Source organism: Danio rerio, chromosome 2 (genome assembly GCF_049306965.1).
Source record: "Danio rerio strain Tuebingen ecotype United States chromosome 2, GRCz12tu, whole genome shotgun sequence".
Lineage (NCBI taxonomy): Eukaryota > Metazoa > Chordata > Actinopteri > Cypriniformes > Danionidae > Danio > Danio rerio.
In genome coordinates, this window is record NC_133177.1 from 23,439,401 (window position 1) to 23,446,110 (window position 6,710).

Genomic DNA, 6,710 nt, shown 5'->3' on the forward strand with positions numbered 1-6,710 from the left:
TATAATAAGATAAAAAATAATGATTTATCAAACTAAATTACTGTACACTCTGAACATTGTACATATATATTTTATTAAAGTTTTTTTATTATTTGTTGCACATTTTTTTTATTTAATAATCATGCTATATTTATATAAAACATTAAATAAAAATATATAAATAAAAGGGGCTACTATGTAATACAGTGGGGGAAATAAGTATTAAAAATGTGACCATTTCATCAGAAAACATTTCTAAAGGTGCTGTTGACTTGAAATTACACATGAACAAAATTTTGAACACATGAAGAAAATGGGTGTAGAAAGGTATAGTGAAAGCCCAGACAGCAGCTGAAATCTCTTATCATTTATTTAGCAACCCTCTACCCTTCGCCATGCGGCATGTGCCATTGTAAATTAATATTAGGTGCTTTAGTTTAACATTAACATTACCAGTTGGATGACCATAAAGCAAGATAATGATCTAATTATACAATGAACTCTCAAATGCTTTCAGAAAAAGAATAGAATGACCCAGACAATCACCTTGAATCCAATATAAAATACAAATTAAAAATCAGATTTTATATATATGTATATATAAAATATATATATTTTACATATATATACACACACACACACACACACACACACACACTGACTGGATGGTTGTGGTTTGCCCTTCAGACCTGTAAACACATCATAATATAGAATAAATGTTGTTTCAAGATGGTAAAATGGTAATAATTATAATTATGAATAAATATATTTGTGCACAGACAAATTATATATAATATAATATATAAATAATAAATAAATGCTGCAAGATTACATAAACAAAAATATATTAAATTATTTTATTTAAAGGTAAATTTAAGTGCAGAAGGAAAAAATCTCTTAACCTGCTCAGTAAAAATAATGCCACAGATGTTATCAATGTGCTATTTGAAGCAGGCTTGCTGTCTGATGACCACTTTTTATTTTCCGGATGTCTCTTTAAAAGCTCTGGGTGACCTCAGCTGTCAGAGGGCAGGAGTCTGTGCTGCCCCACCTCACACATACCCTAGATATCTACCAGTACCAGTCATTTGATCAGGAAGCAGGAAATATGACAGATGCTACTGCAGCTTTCTACTGCAGTTTGTTTTTACAATTGTAGTGTCTGCCTCTTTCATTCATGAATCTTATCTTTGAATAATGTATTTTTATTATGACTTTTTCAGCAAATTTAAAGAAGCTTGTTTCAGCTGTGGAAACATTTAAAGAGCGTATTGTAACTTTTTATCTCACAAGTTCGACTTTCTCATGTGTGAGTTTATATTTTGCAACTACAAGTTATAAACTTCGTAATTGTAAGAGTTAACATTTTGTAGGTCTGGAAATCTTATATATATTTTATATTTTATGTTTATATTTCACAATTCTGAAGGAAAAAGTCAAAATTGTGAAGGGTAAACACAGAATGGGCTATAGGGACAGCTAATGTTTTTCAGCCAATGATGATCTTTCAGTAAAAGCTTTATGTGACTATTTTCAATTTCATAAGGTTCCTTTTCTAGCATCGATGTTGTAACATAATTCAAATATAATTAGTTAAATAGACTTAATACATTTCATACATTTGGTTAAAGTGTAAAAAGAGACAAAAATCTGTCTTACATAGTGCCGTCAATAGCAGCAGGCTAACGCAGAAATTCTATTGAATACTGGGGTAAAATTAATTTCCATATTTTAAAGAATTGCCGAAAAAAATATTTAATGCAGAGCTTCTTGTTTAGTTTGATACCCACTTTATATTGTATCTTTGCCAGGCTGTGAAGATCACTGTGTTTTTAAAAAAAAAAATCTGATCTTAAATGCTGTGATTTTGTATGGGATGACAATTAACTGAAAGCCTGAGGCTGGCTGACTGAAAGTCTGTGTGCATATACCTTTATGGGAATACAGTTGAAGTCAGAATTAAAAGCCCTACTTACTGTAGATCTTTTTTTCTTTTTTAAATATTTCCTAAATTATGTTTAACAGAGCAAGGAAATTTTCATAGTATGTCTGATAATATTTTATCTTTTGGAGAAAGTCTTATTTGTTTTATTTCGGCTAGAATAAAAGCAGTTTTAAATTTTTTAAAAACATTTTAGGAACAAAATTAGTAGCCCTTTAGCTAATAATTAGCACATTTTTTTTCGATAGTCTACAGAACAAACCATCATTATACAATAACTTGCCTAATTACCCTAACCTGCCTAGTTAACCTAATTAATCTAGTTAGGCCATTAAATGGCACCTTAAGCTGTATAGAAGTGTCTTTAAAAAGATCTTGTAAAATATTATTTACTGTCATCATGGCAAAGATAAAAATAAATCAGTTATTAGAGATGAGTTATTAAAACTATTATGTTTAGAAATGTGTTGAGAAAATCTTCTCTCCGTTAAACAGAAATTCGGGAAAAAATGAAACAGTTCATTCAGAAAACGCAGTCTCATTGACGTTTCTGAAGACCGGAAATAATGACCCCGGGAGGTACGTATTTTTGCAGTTTATGTTTTTACGAATCAGCGAAAGGCCACTGTGTGTGCTTTTTTTTGCATCTCAATTGCCTCTCACGAGTGCCGTTCGCACACGAGCTGTTCTCGCGTGAACCCACCAGAGGCCACTGTCGACTGATGGAATGACTAAATTGACTGGACGACCGGCCAATCAATGGATCCACCCTCATCCTTCCCTAAACCCAACCAATTTTACCGATTGACCCGTCCGCTCGCTTATTTCCTTAAACCCAGACGACGGTTTACAATAGGCAGTCCAGAAAAAAAAATACATAGTCTGATTTTTACCACGTTTTCAGATTTTACCACATTCTCACCCTGTTGTTGACTCATTCATTTTATGTTTTGGATTCTGTTTTTGTCTCACCTGATTTCTGGAGCCACTCTTCCCTGGGCTCGAACCCAGTCATTGTTGTCATCGTGGTCGACTCCTCTCTGCATCTCAAGTCCGCCAAGGTACACGACAAGCTAACTGGACAAACTGGTTGCAGTGGGAAAGCCCTCCACACGGAGGTAAGCGGTCAGCCGGTAAGTGCCAAAAGGAACAGCGTAAAAATTAAATGCAGCTACAGGTACCTGCGGCTACATAATTCACGGTCTCCAGAAATGTCCGCGGGACTTCATTTTCAGAATGAGCCTGTGTTGAAAAAAGTTGTAGTACTCAAAAAAAAAAATATTTTTCTTTTCAATTATACTAGCTTCAAGAAATTAAAGTTTAAAATTAAAGTTTATCAACTTCAAGAAAACTCAAATCTGAATTTGTAAGAACAATTTAGAAGTGTGAGATGTAAACTCAACTGCAAAATGTAAAACTATAACAGTGAGATTTAAACTCATACGATGGCCAAAATTATTAAAGTACCCTGTAAAAAATAATCATAAAAAATAATCAAATATTTATAGCAGCTGGGGTCATTTTCCTGCCGTTAAATTATAGAAATTTACCTGAAGATATCAGCTGTTTTTGTTTTGTCTGCATGTTGTGGTATTAACAAAATGAATGAAATACAGGCGATGTGGAGGCGCAGTGGGTACCGATGTCGCCTGACAGAAAGAAGCTCGCTGGTTCAAGCCTCATTTGGGTCGGTTGGATATTTCTGTGTAGAGATTGCATGTACTCCCCATGTTTGCATGGGTTTGCTCCGGGTGCTCCAGTTTCCCCCAGTCCAAAGACATGCGGTACAGGTGAATTGCGTAAGCTAAATTTCCACAGTGTATGTGTGTGAATGAGTGTGTGTGAATGTTTCAGGGGGATGGGTTGCAGCTGGAAGGGCATCTGCTGCGTAAAACATATGCTGGATAAGTTGGCGGTTCATTCCGCTGTTGCAACCCCAGATTAATAAAGGGACTAAGCCGAAAAGTAAATGAATAAATGAATGATGAATAAAATATCTATAAATAAATAAAAATAAATAATCATACTAACCCATTTAGAAAGGATTTTTTATTGTTCTTGCAAAATGGTAACTCTATTTTACTGTCAATGTTGCAAAATCATGTTCCTTCACATGATTCAAAGGAAAGCCTTTGACAGTTGTAGAAGACATGGGATAGTTTTCAGTTTTCAGTAAATATATTGAGGCTATTCCAGAGAAATGTGCTGCTGAAGTTGCTGCAAAAGGTGGTCATATACCAAATATCAAACAATACTGTATAGAAACTATACAGTATGACTTGATTCATCTGATACTTGCCATGCTAAGAACTTTCTACCTGTCCTATGAACATCATAAAGGTAAATCATGTTTTGAAAACGAAAGATCAACATTTTTAGACCTGTAATAAACAACTAATAAAATCAGAATAACACTAAATGAACTGCCAATCCATTTACCATAGACCTTTCTGCCACGACCCAGCACTGAGAGTACAACTCATGAACCAACAGTGCTGGGAAACACACATACACTCTCCCATTATGGTCAGTGAATTTAGTATACCTAAACTGGAAAAAAAACACACAATTCCTTCATGCGGTCCCAACACAAATTGATTCAGATTAAGTTTTTTTTTTAAATCTACTGTAAGTGGACTAAACCTAAAACAGTTAAGTTGTCCCCCAAAAACTCAAGATATGTGTTGATTCAGCTCATTTTAAAGGGCACCTATGGTGAAAAATCTACTTTTCAAGCTGTTTGGACAGACATATGTGTAGATATAGTGTATAGACCATCATATTGGGGTGAAACAAACACACCCAGTCCTTTTTTTTTCATTTTAACAACATAAAAACGGTGGACCAATTGGTGTGGTTTTCAGACCGACCGCAACTTGATGTAGGAGTGGGGTCCCCCCGCACACCGAATAGATTGACAGTTTTGCATAGTAACATGTCCCAGCAGTCACTTATATAATCATACCAACAAGACCAGACGTGCGCAAAGCAACTGGGAATTAAAGGTCTGTTCAGTTTGCTAGGATCATCAATCATCATCAAATGTGATCAAGAGTAATTTTCACATGTTTAAAATGTTTTAAAACAGTGCACGTGTGTAATGAATTACAGCGATTTACTTCAGCTATACTTCATCAGCACAGTCGCGTGTCAGAACAATTATAAAGGAAGACTCTTCAATTCCGTATTTGTGGGCGTTAAATCAGGTTTATTTTGTACATTAACATAACAGATATCCATACAGCAGTGGAGTAGCTGTATCCTGTCACATTTGCGTACAAAAAAATGTCAAGCTAAATGAGCTCTGTCTGTCTGTTTGTGTGTGTGTGTGTGTGTTTGTGTGTGTGTGTGTGTGTGTGTGTGTGTGTGTGTGTGTGTGTGTGTGTGTGTGTGTGTGTGTGTGTGTGTGTGTGTGTGTGTTGGTCTGTATCTGTGTGTGTGTGTGTGTGTGTGTGTGTGTGTGTGTGTGTGTGTGTCTGTGTGTTTGTGCGCACGTGAACTTTGTACATTGACATTGTGTGTCGATGCATCTTCACAATAAATACTCATTGGTAAAGTTCTTACTGTAGTATTTCTCACAAACGCTATGTGAGATTTTGTCTGACGCAGCCGAGGGAGGAGATTAAAGCACGCAGAAAGGTACGTAGAGTAGGAGGGGAGTACTAGCCTTAAATGCGCAGTACGACAAAACAGCCCTCTGGTGGAAAAATGTATAAAGTGGAATCTTGTAAAAGGTATAATGAAAAATCTGATAAATGTTTTGAGCTTAAACTTTAAATACACATTCTGGAGACGCAAAACACTTATATTAAATCTGAGAAAGGGGTAACCTAGGTGCCCTTTAAAGAAGTAGTTTAAACATTCATTCATTCATTTTCTTTTCAGCTTAGTCCCTTTATTATTCCGGGGGTCGTCACAGCGGAATGAACCGACAGCTTGTCCAACATATGTTTGAAGCAGCAGATGCCCTATATGCAACCCATCATTTGGAAACATCCACACACACTCATTTACACACAAACACTACGGACAATTAAGCCTACTCCATTCACCTGTACTGCATGTCTTTGGATTTGTGGGGGAAACCGGAGCACCCAGAGAAAACCCAGGCCAACACGGGAAGAACATGCAAACTCCAAACAGAAACGCCAACTAAGCCAGCCAGGGCTAAAACCAGTGAACTTCTTGCTGTGAGGCAATTGTGCTGTCCACTGCGCCACTGTGCAGCCCCGTAGTTTGAACAAGCAGCAAAGAATTGTATTTTGTGTGAGTATTGCATGGACTGATATCGGGAAAACTGGAACACCCAGAGAAAACACAAACATGGGGAGAACAGGCAAACTCGACACAGCCAGGACCTTCTTGCTGTGAGGCGACAGTGCTAACCACTGAGCTCAGCACTCTTTATTCTCTTCATTAGCTGCAGCAGTAGGAATGTCCCGTCCAGCCGTGGGTCTCATTTTCTAAAGCTAGTGTGAATAAACAGCAGGGTCATGTAGGAATGTCTGACACTTGACTGCAGCTTGTGAGTCGCCCCACGTCAGAATGATTTGTGGCACTGTTTTTCTTGCTAGAATGCAGCATTGAAGAGCACTGAATAGACTCCTAGTAGAGTTACATTGGTATAAACCCTAAATGCTAGTAATTAAATTAAACACATTAAAATAACACATTGCATTTTTTGCCCAACAAAGACAAGCAATATAATAACTACAGCAACAACAACAATATAATAATAATAATAATAATAATAATTATTATTGTTATTATTATTATTATTATATTTTAC